Below are 14,456 nucleotides of genomic sequence, written 5' to 3'. Positions count from 1 at the left end.
GCCTCGGGCTCTGTAACAAAGGATGCCCAGTGAGGGGGGGCCCACTGCCTTTCGGGGCCGCTCTTCCTCCCAAAATGCGCCCAAGAGCCTCGCAGGCTCGCAGTGCAGATATGCCGTCAAGAGCCTCTGCGGCTCGAACAAAATGCCACCTGAGCTCTCGTGGGCTCGAAACACAATGCCCCCTGGACGTTGGAGCCTCGACCGGTTCAAAAGAAATGCTGTTCAACGTTGGAGTCCCTCCCTGAGGGACTCGAGAACTATGCCATCTGGAGCCTTGTGGGGGCTCTGACTACACTTGTACTTGCGCTGGAGGGGAGGGGCGGGCACCGGCAATATGCCCCTTTGCCCCCCTCTCCTTGAAATGTGGCCCGGAGCCCTCGTGGGCTCTGCTTCTCGCCGAGATCTCTCCCGCCCCGTCACTTACCAGCTGCTCCTCCGGCTGACAGCCGGCGGTGGGGACGTAGGCTGCGACGGCTGCCTCTCTCTGGAGCCTCCAAGGCTTCCTCTAACTCCTGCCTCCCTCACAGCGGTCTTCGGGAGCTTCTCCTCTCCTGGGGAAGCTCCGGCCGCCCTGCTCTTCCGGTTTGTGCTCCGGGGCCCGCCTGGTTTCCTGTTTCTGAGGGCCGCCAATGGCAGCGCTGCCCTTGGTAGGGAGGCGGGCACAGCGCCTCTCAAGCTGTCTCAGGGATGCGGCGGTGATACAGGGCAACACGAGGGGTAGGCTCCCTCTTTAATACAAATATAAAGCGGGCTGGCCACCCGCTAGGGCACGCAAAAGAAATGGCGGCAAGGTCCCTGGCGGGGACAAGTACGCACATATAAAAAACTCGCATCTGTACTCCCCACGTATCAGGAACTACCAGGGACACACACATTGCCCATGCATTCCTATGGGAGGGCAGGCCAAAGTCACACACGCACTCAGGGAGCGCACGCACTTTACACTGCGCCACAGTGTCAAACTGCGCAAAGACCAGAAATCACTATAATTATTTAATAATACCAGGCAAGAAGTTCAGGGGTGAACCTGCCAGAAGGGCCAAATCCAACACCCGCGCTTCATTTAAACAGTCGGATTACCCCAGGTCCGGACCAGTTCTAAGTCAGCTACTAGGCGCCGGCTGAGGTAAATGCCTGCCCGCACCCCCGGGGAGGGAGAGGCGACCACTGCAGCTGGGGCGATCCACAGGAAGGGCCTGGCTCGCGTCCAGAGTCGCCGCCACCCCGGAGGGAGGCACCTCATTCAGCCGCGGCATGCGTGCGCCCAGCCCCGCTTCACGCCCCAGCCGGACCGACCCAGCCCTTAGAGCCAATCCTTATCCCGAAGTTACGGATCTGACTTTCTGACTTCCCTTACCTACATTGTTCCATTCCATTGAACTGCAACGCTTTCCAAGGCTGGGGCCCCTCTCTCAGGGTGAACCAATTCCAGGGCGCCCTGCCCTTCACAAAGAAAAGAGAACACTCCCCAAACTCCCGCCGGTTTTGTGGTAAATAAAATTACCCGGACTATTTTTCTATACATTAATAACAATGAGGATAGCTCATAAAATGAGAGGCAGAGTCTGTGGTATCTGAGTCAAAAGGTCTTTATTGCAATGGCTCGAGCCAGGGGAGAATCGGGTTCCATCACCACTAAGGTTCAGGAAGGGATATCCAACGTTTTATTAACATCACATAATATATATAGTAAAACCATACAATTGTAATGAATACAGTAGGCGGAACACTCCAGGCGGAGCAAGTGAAAAGAGAGAGATAAGAACACATGGGCGTGAAAGAAGGCGTGTAAATAGGCGTACACGTGGATGTTCACTTGATGAGTCATAGGAGTGTCATAGGTGGGTGGATGCATAGAGGAGGTCTGCAGGGTCAGCAGAAACCTTTACCCTACATGTGCGCGCAACTATTCATGACGTGGAATTGACGTGTAACTGGGGAGAGCTGGGGGTTGACTTTAGCACTAGTAGAGGAGTCTGGAGTCTGGGATGTCAGAACGACCTGTACCTTTGGCACATCTGATATCTTGTGTTTGGAGGATGTATTGTCTGAAGTAAAGGTCTCTCGAACAGAGGCCGTTCATCATTAAATGCTAGTGTGTGCATATATTTCTACGTGCATTGCGCGGGGGCCATGGGCCTACTATGGCAACGGGTTCAGTAAATCACTTATATGGAGACAGGAAGGCTAGGCCCTATGCTCTGCAGGCGGAAGATGTTTACCTATTTCACTAGACTGGAATGTGTTTTTGCGGAGGCTGAGCAGATAACTGTAGGCAAAATACCGTCTTGGCAGGCAGGCAGGCCAGGCCGGGCACCTCTCGACTGGAGCAGGGAGCAAGGGAGAGGTCAGGGATGCATACCTAAACTGCAGTGTTTCAGAGACAGAAAAGGCTCGGAGCCTGAATTCAGGGCCGGGCTCGGCTGGGCCACAAAAAAGTGTGCTTCGCGATATTTAAACGTGTACCATGTAAATGCATTGGCAACGTAGGCCTCAGTGCAGAATTAACGTTTCATTCATGGAAGGCCTAATAACTGACATGCTAACATTAGACGGAAATGCAGGGGCATTATCATGACAGGCACGGGAAGGGAATTACACAATAACATGGACATACATGGGGCATAGGTATGTGGATAGGGTGCGAGGGGGGGACACACTGACTATATATAAAAATTCCTGTTTCCTCATTCCCTCCTTGTCCCCTACTGCGCCCTTTAGGATATATCTATTTTCATGAGACCATCTATTTGTTCATATAGCATCATTTGCTCGTCTTTATTCATTCGAGCACGGGAACGGGAAAGTGGACGGGGAATACAAGCAGTGGCGCACAAGCCGCAAATCGCTGGGCCACATTGCAGACAGAGACAACAACTGAATACTATGAGCAGTATTATTCCTAGGAATGACAATACTTTCCATCCCCAGGCTGATATCACACTCCAGAGCCAGCCGGACCAAGTCCAGGTGCCTGGATTCTGGTGTATCTGGCGAGCTATCTTATGGAGTCTTGTTATTGCTGCATACACTGATGGTGCGTTATTAGGAATAAACACACAACAACTGGAGCCGATCACTCTACAAGCTCCGCCCCTATCGGCCAGGATGACGTCAAGAACAAGGCGGTTCTGAAGAACAACAAGTCTCATAGCAGACTGCTCTTCGGTTAAGTTTCCTAAGGCAGAAGTAGTCTCATTCACTACTGCTTCCAAAGTTCTTGTTAACCTGCGTATTAATTTACTATTTTGAATGGGACCTATGAAGAAAAAGAATCCTTTATTGAAATCTGTATATTGTTCCAGAGTTGTCTCAGTCTGATCGACAATTGGGGACTCGATCTCCCTCTTTTGTCTAACATGTACAAGTTGGGAATCTCGATGATAATGGGATGGGGCTAGGAAAACAGGTGGCAGTAGGAACGCAATATAACACGTTCCACCCCAGTCTAAGGGCAGACGTACATAAGCTGTCTGACCACAAATAAAATAGGAATGGCGGGAAGCTTTGAAAGTAGACTTTCCTTTATCATTAAATTCGACCACAGTATTACAATCACTGTGTCCTAGGTGCACTGAACCATTCTTTCTAACGCATAATTCACCTTTTACTGGTAAGACTGTTATAAACGGTGAACCTGTATTGGTCTCGGACTGGACGTTCAGAACCATGAGGCTAAGGGAAACATTCCCTAATTCGTACACTTCATTTTCTAGATCGGTCCCTTTCCTTTGGGGAAGACCGTCTTTGTCTGGAAAACATGCTTTATTCATAACTGTATTCAGGTCTCCCCATATCCAATCGCCCTGGGAAACTGTGGACTTACTGTCTAGTGATGACATTAAAGCAAACCATGCGCCGCATGAACCATTGTGCGAAAACGGATAAGGAAAGAGGGGCAGAACTCCCTTCATTTTCTGGTAGGGTGGGAGTCGGCCGCATACCCAGCAATCTGTTACATTGCTGGTCTGGTGAGAATGATGTAACATACGGATGAAAGTGTTGTTGCGCAGTGCTAGTCGATATGACAATTCGTGAGGTGGCAGGTCACTGAATGTGTGCTCTACAGTGTCATTGAAAGAAGAATGTACATGTGAACCAAGAGGAGGAAAGAAAACATGTAGTGTCAAGCTTATACATATAATCGATATACTTAAACAAAACATAATGATCAGAGTTACTATGCATCTACTGCGTAAGTTCTTGCAGTATTTTTCTTTCATGTTTGTCCGCCTATCTCTCTCACTATTTGGGTCTACGATCTCATACATGTCAGGAACCTGTCTAACCGCTTCACCCGAGGGGGACTTAAACAATTACACGCTGTCTGACTTATTAGACCGTAACTTTTGTCTATATACTTGTTGCGGAGTCTTTTCTAGCAAAGGGGGTTTAATGTCAATGTTCTCGGAACAGTTCTCAAAATCCTTCACTGGACTAAGTCCATGGAATCGTTTCACATGATGGGCGTAAAGCCAGCCCTTCCTTCCCTCGACCTTGACGGCGGTTCTCGTTGTTAACAGGACTAATTTGGGCGCACGCCAGCGGGGCTCCAGAGGGCTTGAACGGTCGAAGTTGCGGACCAACACCAGGTCTCCCGGAACAATTGCATGAGTTTTCACCTGGGTGTTGTCCGGGAAGGCAGCTGCTACCTGTGAACGACAAGAAAGTAGTGCAGACATCAAGGAAGCCAGGTAATTTGTCAGCATATTACTGTCAACATCGGTGATTCTGCGTGGCATAGGCGTACCCCACATATTCGGTGGTCTACCAAAAACCACTTCGTACGGGGATAGTCCGGTTCTGGAATGAGCTACCATACGCATGTAAAAGAGGGCAACTGGTAAGGCTACCATCCAATCCACGCCTTTTTCTTTACAGACCTTCGCTAGTCGTGTTTTTAGAGTCTGATTGTGTCTTTCTACGAGGCCTGCTGCCTCTGGGTGTCGTACGCAATGGAATTTCCACTGGTACCCTAACAGGAGAGATACTTGTTTCATGAATTCAGAAGAGAATGGCTGTCCATTATCTGAGTACACGACACGGGGCAAGCCGTATCGCGGGAAGAATTCACGGACCAACTGCTTGGCAGTGGTCACAGCAGTGTAATCTGGGACTGGATACGCTTCTGTCCATCTAGATAGGGCACATACAACTACGAGGACATACTTGAAACCTCAACATCTGTCCATCTGAATATAATCCATCTGGAGGACTTCAAAAGGGTGGTCAGGAGGATGAAATTCACCTTGTTCCACGGGAATGCCTTTGCCTGGATTGAACTGACAACAGATCATGCAGGTACGCACTTTCAGTTTCGCTGCTGCACGTAAATGCTTGTTGAACCAGATGTTCTGTATACTGTCTAACATGGCTTTTTCTCCTAAGTGTGCTGGACTATGTGCTGTATTAATGATAGCTTGAACCATGGAATCGGGGAGAAACCATGTGCCTTTGCCTTTTGTCATCCATCCCTGATCGGTTTGGACCCCTCCTTGTTCAGTCCATTTCTTGATTTCGTCTGAAGTGGCATGTGTCTGTATGTCGAGTACATCTTGTGAGGGATCCCTGACTGTCATGCAATTCGTCAGTGATGACACTTCAGTCTTTGTCGTGTCAGCTGGAATGTCTGTATGAGTCTGCGCTGTAAGTTTGGCTGTTCGATCTGCCAGGTCGTTACCCTGGGAAATAGTGTCAGTGAGTTTCGTATGTGCTTTGCACTTCATGATGGCTATTGCTGTTGGCAAGTGTATTGCATCTATCAGAGCTTGAATGAGGGGACCATGCTGTATTTTGGCTCCATGGGAGGTCAGAAAACCTCTCTCTTGCCAAAGGACTCCAAAGTCGTGAACGACTCCGAATGCGTACTGTGAATCTGTGTATATGTTTACTTTTAGGTTTTTGGCTCGTATGCAGGCTTGGGTCAGAGCAATGAGCTCTGCTGCTTGGGCTGACAGGGTGTCAATTCGTTGTGTCTCTATGATTTCAGTATCAGTGGTCACTGCATATGCGGCCACTAACTCTCCTGTACTTGTTCTCATACATGAACCATCCACATAAAGTGTCAGGTCTGGGTCAGGTAATGCAATGTCCGTCAAGTCTTGTCTTGGCTTCGTCACTGTGTTAATTACTTCCACACAGTCATGTGGTGCAGGGTCTGATGTACTTGAGGGTAAAAGCGTCGCAGGGTTTAAAATATTGCAACGTCTGATCTCTATGTGTGGCTGGAACAGTGTCAGTTCATATCCTGTTAGTCTTGCTATAGTCAGGTGTTGTGTCTGTGTCCGGTTCAAGAGAACTTCCACTGAGTGTGGAACCTGTACTGTCAGAGGATGTCCTAACACTATGGAATCGCTTTGTCTGATTGCTAGAGCTGTTGCTGCAACTGATTTCAGGCACGCAGGCAGAGCCTGGGCCAACGGATCCAATGTACTAGAAAAGTAAGCACAAGGCTTGTGTTTTCCTGCTTGATCCTGTGTAAGGACAGATAATGCTGTGCCATCGCGTTCAGTGACAAAAAGTGTAAAAGGCTTGCTGTAACATGGTGTCGCTAACACTGGTGCTTGACATAGAGCTTTCTTCAATTCATCAAATGCAAGTGTAGGTTCCTGAGTCCAAGGGAGGACAGTCGAAGCTGCTGCCTCCTGTGTAGTTAGCTGTATGAGTGGCTTGGCTAGATATGCATACTGAGGAATCCATTGTCTGCAGTAAGAAGTAAGGCCAATGAAGGCCTGTACTTCCTTTTGTGTCTTGGGCTGTGGAAGATGTGCAATTAACTGAATGTGGTCAGGTGTCAACTGTCTACCCCACTTGGACAGCAAGTGTCCCAGGTAGACCACTTGCTGGGCACAGAATTGTAACTTTGAAGGGGACACTTTGTGCCCCTTTTCTGCCAGGAAGTATAAGACTGTCAGTGATGCACGTTCGCAGTCTCGTTCTGTTCGTGCTGTGATCAAAAGATCATCAACATCTTGCAGTAATGCAGTGTCAGTAGGCATGTGAATACTGTCTAGTTGTCTTTTCAATGCTTGACTGTAAATACTAGGACTTTCTGTGAACCCTTGAGGAGCCCTCGCAAATTTGAAGCTTCGGCCATTTAAACAGAATCCGAAAAGGTATTGGCTCTCCGGATGGATCGGGACACTAAAGAAGGCGTTCTTGAGATCAATTACAGTAAAGAACGTCGCTTCGGAATCAATGGCTGTCAATAGTGAGGAAATGTCTGGGACCACTGGGTACTGTGGTATTATGCATTTGTTCAATTCTCGGAGGTCAATCACTAGTCTGTAGACCGGTGGTGCATTCGGGTCAGCTCGTTTAAGAATCGAAATAATAGGAGAATTACATACATTGGAGTCAGTTTCTACAACCACTCCTTGTGCAATGAGTTCGTCAACAATTTTCAGTAATGCTACTACAGCATCAGGTGGTAACTTGATTCGTGGCAGTACAACTCCTTGCTTGAGTGTGACACGGTAAGGTGTAATGTGCATGTAACCTACATCAGTCGGACCTTTCGCCCATAAGTGCTGTGGTACCTTCTGAAGTCTAGGATCAAAATCTCTCAATACATAATGTCCTTTAAAATCACGTAAAAACAATCTCACTCCTTCCGGAGAACAACAAATCACTGCTCCTAGTTCTTTCAATGTTTTTATACCAAGCAAGTTTTCTGGACATGATTTCGTAAGCAACAAATCTGTAGTGCGGGACAATGGACCAACTTCTAGGGAAACTGGCTTTGACACTTCGTTAACAATAGGCTTTCCTGAAAATCCCAGGGAAATATTCTGTGAGCCTGAGAGCGGTGCCCCTGGAACCTCGTCATGACTGATGGTAGTCCTGCTCGCCCCTGTATCAATCAGAAATTTTCTGTCTTTTCCCAATACATGACTGTGTACATAGGGACCCTGTTGATCTACAGGAACCTCAATAAGGGGCAAGCCAACCTCCCTCTCTAGGCTGTTTCATGAGTACTGTTGATAATCCGGGTAGTCTGACTGAGCATACTGGTACATTTGTTGCGTGACATGTTGTGTGGCAGCAATGGGTTGAGGTACAGCTACTGTCTGTTGAGTGTTCTGTGGCGGTTGCGTGTTCTGCGGGATGTGTTCCTGTCTAGGAGGACGCGGTCTTTCTTCCGTCTTGCCTGTAGCTATATAGTATTTCAGGACAGCACATTCATTTATATAGTGACCTGGCTGTTTGCAATAGTTACAGTTCCCTTTTACAGGTGCGGTGCCCTTTTTCTGGCCATCGGCTGGAACTGATTGAGCAACTAATACTTTCATTTTCGTATCTTTCATGCGTCTCTTTTCGTGTTCCTGTTCTTCTCTAATTCGGTTCTGGTGATACTGTAGCATTTGTAACATTTGGGAAGGGCTATTTACTTGCAAGGTACTCTCAACCTTCAGTACTCTATTTTTGATCTGGGGTAAGGAATTCTCTACTAATTTGGTCACAAAAAGATGTGGGTACGATTCACTACTTGTCTTCAGGCCGCTATTAATAAGAAAACAGTTTTCAAATCTAGAATAAAATCTAGAATAAAAATCACTAGTGTCTTCATCTTGTTTCTGTTTGCAGGCTGAAATAGCATCATCCTTTTTGGTAGTCAATAATCTCGGCAAAACCTGTATCAATAGCTCGGGTAATTCTTTAGCTTTATCCCCGAGACCAGTACCAGGGGTTCGTGTATTATCCTCGTTTTCTAATTCTGCCCAATTAATCTTTTTCTCTCCCACCTCCCACTCTTTTTCTTTCAGTTTTTCGTAAATGCCTGCTGGTAACAGGACTTTCAACATTTTAATCGTATCAGCATATGTATACTCCCCCATGCGGAGCATGTCTTTTAATTCACGGTGGAACCCTGCTGGGTCTTTATCATGACAGGGCAGTAATTTTTTCATTTCCAATAATTCCATTTTCGTTAATGGTGTGTAAACGTATACTCGTTGAAGCACACCCGCGTCAGTTCTAACGGGATGGACTTCTCGTAGGGGATTCTGTCTGTCTATGTAAAAGGTCTTTCTTTCTCGGTGTGGAACAGAAATCAAGTGTGGGGTCAAGAATGTCATGTATTTATGTCGTTGATCTAGGATGACGTTAATTAATTCGGTGCCTAGACCTCTCCATCTTGCTAGGAGTAAATCGTCCAATAATTTAAACAGGGGACCTGAATCGGAATGTTGACTCCCGTATAGTGTGATGAGATGTTGAATCATGTAAATACCAGCTAAACGCTGTTCTTCCGGAGGAAGACTCAAAAATGTTTGCGCTACTAGGTCATCCTTATATATGTTAGAATTGCCAGCCCATTGAACTGCTGACCGGGCCAGTTCCTGTTCATGCATAGTACTAAGTTCGCTACTCCCTACTCGTTTTTTCAATGCTTGGTCAGTAGCTTGGAATATGTGTTCAAGGGAATATTGTTCCGGTATGGGAGAAAGAGAACGTTTCTTGTATTCTAGGCGTATGGGTCTATCAAACGGTCTTGCCCTACCTACGTAATTCATTTTACTTGTGTCCTTAGTTACTAAATCATCGTCTTCTGATTCTTCATCATCCTCTTTCTCGGCCTCTTTCTCGGCCCGTTCTTTCTCGTGTATTTCAAGAATTTCTTTACGAATTTTCTGTACATTGCGTCTACACAACTTTGTTTATCATGTTTACCAGCAGCTGTGTTGTCACTCCAGTTTGTCATGACTTTAGTTACTTCTTTATTTGGCTGGTCTTGTTCCCTGATCAAACAATTAATCAAAAACTGTAAGAGCATACGTTGAAGCTCCACTTTTCTATGTGCCATGGCCTCGGTAATACTTTCTGGTCCCTCCCCCATTCTAATGAAGTGATATATTTTGCCTAAATGGTCCTTCATGCCTGGTAGAATAATCAAATAATCTGCAACGCGTCTTAATCGTATTGAGTATATAAGCATTGAACCCTCCCCTGGTACTGGATCATATATACAATCAGTAAGGAACTGTCTAAGGGATTGGTATGTAGCTGGTTTAGGCGTGTGTTGTAGTGCCAAATCTCGTAGTGATGATCGTTTTAATGGAGGTGGGGTGGAGGGACCCCCTCCTGCTGCTCCTAGACTGGAATTGCCTTGGTTTGAATCAGGTTTTACTGCCAACGCTGTCGCTGGTAATGCGGGTTGATCTTGTACTACGGGTGCTGTGTGAAAAGGATTTGTAGGGTCGGTGGCAGGAGGATTAGGAGGAGGATTAGTAGGAGGATTAGGAACGATAGGGTTGTGAGGAAGTACATTTACATATTCTGGAGCAGCATCATCTAAATAGGAGGAAAAGAAAATGTCCGCTGCGGTCTGTTTATGACTACGGAGTTTAGTCGGGATCAGTGGTGGCGGCAAGTTACTGGGTACTTCCGGGGTCTCTTTAGATAGGCCCTCGGCGAGGAGGGGATACATGCCTTTGATAAGGGTATCTCTTTGTCTCTCTAATTGTTCTGCCTTAACCCGTTCACCTTCTTCTACTAGTTCTTTTTCTTTGGCTTTTTCTGATGCTTCTCTACTTCTCTCTGCTTTCTGGATTTCTTTCTCTGTTCTTCTATGCGCTTCTTTATGCCACAATTCTATGGCATCTTTCTGGGATTGTCTGGCTTTCTTTTTCCACAGTGCTTCCTCTACTCTCATGATGCAATCAGCATCCCATGTCCCTGAGACAGGCCATCTATATTTCTCTTCCAGATCTTTCGTGTAATCCACCCATAAATCTAAGTACAGTATGGCATCTAGGCCATGCTTGTGGTACATAAAATGTCCAGGAGTGTCCCTAGGCGGGACGGGAACTGCCTCTTCGAGTATCCCTTTCCTGGTTCCTATCTGACGTAATTTCGAAAACAGCAGCATGTTTGAACTAGCTTGAACGAAAACACAGTAAGCACAATAATAGACTGCAAACACTCATTCAAACCACGACATTAAAACATTACAGATACTACCTGGTACATAGAATAACACAATTCTAAAAATTCCAAAATACAATACTATACTGGATGCACTGCTAGAACAGTACAGTCATACCGGTCTCATAAAGAGACACGTCATACCGCATCCACCTAAATGGACACGTCTTTACCGGATCTGTGTACCCAGACCCGTCTTGACCGGGCTCAAACAAATGAACCTGTCTATATGCGTTCCCAACTACGGTACTCACTGGGAAGCAAACTGAAGGCCTCGGAAACTCGATACTGGACTGGACTGCTACGGCTTCTTGCTGCGCATGCGCCTCGGAACAGGTGGGCCTCGGGATACCTCGGACCTTGCTCTCTCGGCTTGGGCTCTGGTCGGGATGGTCCGCAATCCTCACCGCCTCGTGTGGATGCCTCGTCGCAGTCTCCGTCTCCTCCGTGGGCCTGAGGGAGTTAGCAGGAAGTCCCGCGGATGTGTACACAAGTAGTCCGTCACGGCTATAGAAGGGGTCAGGGGCTGCGCTTACATCGCCGGCGCGTGGGGAAGGGGACTAGTCCCTATTCGGGCGCCAGAATTATGTGGTAAATAAAATTACCCGGACTATTTTTCTATACATTAATAACAATGAGGATAGCTCATAAAATGAGAGGCAGAGTCCGTGGTATCTGAGTCAAAATGGCTTTATTGCAATGGCTCGAGCCAGGGGAGAATCAGGTTCCATCACCACTAAGGTTCAGGAAGGGATATCCAACGTTTTATTAACATCACATAATATATATAGTAAAACCATACAATTGTAATGAATACAGTAGGCGGAACACTCCAGGCGGAGCAAATGAAAAGAGAGAGATAAGAACACATGGGCGTGAAAGAAGGCGTGTAAATAGGCGTACACGGAGATGTTCACTTGATGAGTCATAGGAGTGTCATAGGTGGGTGGATGCATAGAGGAGGTCTGCAGGGTCAGCAGAAACCTTTACCCTACATGTGCACGCAACTGTTCATGACGTGGAATTGACGTGTAACTGGGGAGAGCTGGGGGTTGACTTTAGCACTAGTAGAGGAGTCTGGAGTCTGGGATGTCAGAACGACCTGTACCTTTGGCACATCTGATATCTTGTGTTTGGAGGATGTATTGTCTGAAGTAAAGGTCTCTCGAACAGAGGCCGTTCATCATTAAATGCTAGTGTGTGCATATATTTCTACGTGCATTGCGCGGGGGCCATGGGCCTACTATGGCAACGGGTTCAGTAAATCATTTATATGGAGACAGGAAGGCTAGGCCCTATGCTCTGCAGGCGGAAGATGTTTACCTATTTCACTAGACTGGAATGTGTTTTTGCGGAGGCTGAGCAGATAACTGTAGGCAAAATACCGTCTTGGCAGGCCAGGCCGGGCACCTCTCGACTGGAGCAGGGAGTAAGGGAGAGGTCAGGGATGCATACCTAAACTGCAGTGTTTCAGAGACAGAAAAGGCTTGGAGCCTGAATTCAGGGCCTGGCTCGGCTGGGCCACAAAAACGTGTGCTTCGCGATATTTAAACGTGTACCATGTAAATGAATTGGCAACGTAGGCCTCAGTGCAGAATTAACGTTTCATTCATGGAAGGCCTAATAACCGACATGCTAACATTAGACGGAAATGCAGGGGCATTATCATGACAGGCACGGGAAGGGAATTACACGATAACATGGACATACATGGGGCATAGGTATGTGGATAGGGTGCGAGGGGGGGGACACACTGACTATATATAAAAATTCCTGTTTCCTCAGTTTCTCCGGGGTCGTTTACGTTACCGCACTGGACGTCGCAAGGGCGCCTGTCTCCACCACTCCGGGATCGGGGATCTGAACCAGACTCCCTTTCGATCGGCCGAGGGCAACGGAGGCCATTGCCCGTCCCTTCCGAACAGCGCTCGCCCATCTCTTAGGACCGACTGACCCATGTTCAATTGCTGTTCACATGGAACCCGGCTCCACCCAGGCGCTCGCCATGGGCTTCCTTGCTCACTGCAGTGGTCCGACGATCCAGCGCAATCCCTTTTCAGGGCTAGTTGATTCAGCAGGTAAGTTGTTACACACTCTCTAGACGGGCCAGTGGTGTGCCCGCCGCTGGAATCGCTTCGGGATCCCACCTCAGCCGGCGCCGCCAGCCCTCACCTTCATTGTGCCACAGGGTTTCGCTCGGCCCTCCGACTCGTGGTCCGTGTTTCCAGACAGGTCGGGTGGGTAACAGACATCGCCGCAGACCCCTGGCACCCGGCGTGGGCCTCTCAGCCCGGCGGTGCAGTTCGCCCCAGTCGACAGTCACGCCGGGAGCAGGGGCCCCGCCCCCCCTTCAACCACCCCAGCGCGCCCATAGAGGAGGCCTGGGAAGGGTGCCTGGGGCAGGGTGTGGAGGCTGTTGAATCTCCTTTGGCCCTGCGGACACAGCAAAGCTGCTGCCAGGGGGGCTGTAACACCCTCTGCCGGAGCGGAGGGCCACCTGCCTCCCCAAAGCCTTCCCAGCACACCCAGAGGTGGTCGTGGCACACCGCCGTGGAGGAAATGCGCCCTGCGGGGGACGGGTAGGGCCCTGGCACCAGTCCCGCGGAGGGGATCCGGAACTCCCAGGCCACCAACCTTCCGCTTTGTTGAATCCTCCGGGCGGACTGCACGGACCCCACCCGTTTACCTCTTGACGGTTTCACACCCTCTTGAACTCTCTCTTCAAAGTTTTTTTCAACTTTCCCTTGCGGTACTTGTTGGCTATCTGTCTCGCGCCCGTATTTAGCCTTAAATGGAGTTTGCCACCCTCTTGGGGCTGCATTCTCAAGCAACCCAACTCGGAGAAGACCCGATCCTAGAACGAAGAGGGCCGCTACCAGCCTAACACCATCCACAGGGTGAGCCTAGATCAGAAGGACTTGGGTCCCCTGAGCGATGCCGGGGAGTCGGTCTTCTGTACGCCACATTTCCTGTACCCGCCACCGGGCGGGGATTCGGCGCTGGGCTCTTCCCTCTTCACTCGCCATTACTGGCGGAATCCTGGTTAGTTTCTTTTCCTCCGCTTAGTAATATGCTTAAATTCAGCGGGTCTGATCTGAGGTCGTGTCAGGAGAATGATGCCGGAGCGGCAGAGGGGGCTGCCGGGGGAGGCCAGGGCCCCTGCCGGAGCAGAGGCCTGGCATCCCAGCAGCACGCGCTCTCTTTCCCCGGATCTGGAGGGGTTTCGCCCTCCCTGGGAAGCCGGCCGTGGAGGTGGGCGCCCGATGTGTGTGCGCACGGACAGCCGGTGGGACACCACAGCCAGCCATGCGTGGCATGCAGCCAGGTGCCCCGGGGCAGACCAGTCACCAGGCCCCTTTCTCAGGGGCCAGGCACGCCGGCAGCGTACCTCTGCAGCAGGACCCGGCGAGGGACCCTGCCAAGGGCGATCGGGTAGTCTGATCTTGTGGGGGGTCGAAGGGGAAGCAGAGCCAACCCTGCGACTGCCCCAGCCGCATCCCGGGGATGCCCTAGGGCGATTGACGAGTGAG

The sequence above is a fragment of the Lissotriton vulgaris genome, chromosome 2_1 (genome assembly GCF_964263255.1).
Source record: "Lissotriton vulgaris chromosome 2_1, aLisVul1.2, whole genome shotgun sequence".
Taxonomy (NCBI): Eukaryota; Metazoa; Chordata; class Amphibia; order Caudata; family Salamandridae; genus Lissotriton; species Lissotriton vulgaris.
This window is presented reverse-complemented; position numbering follows the sequence as displayed.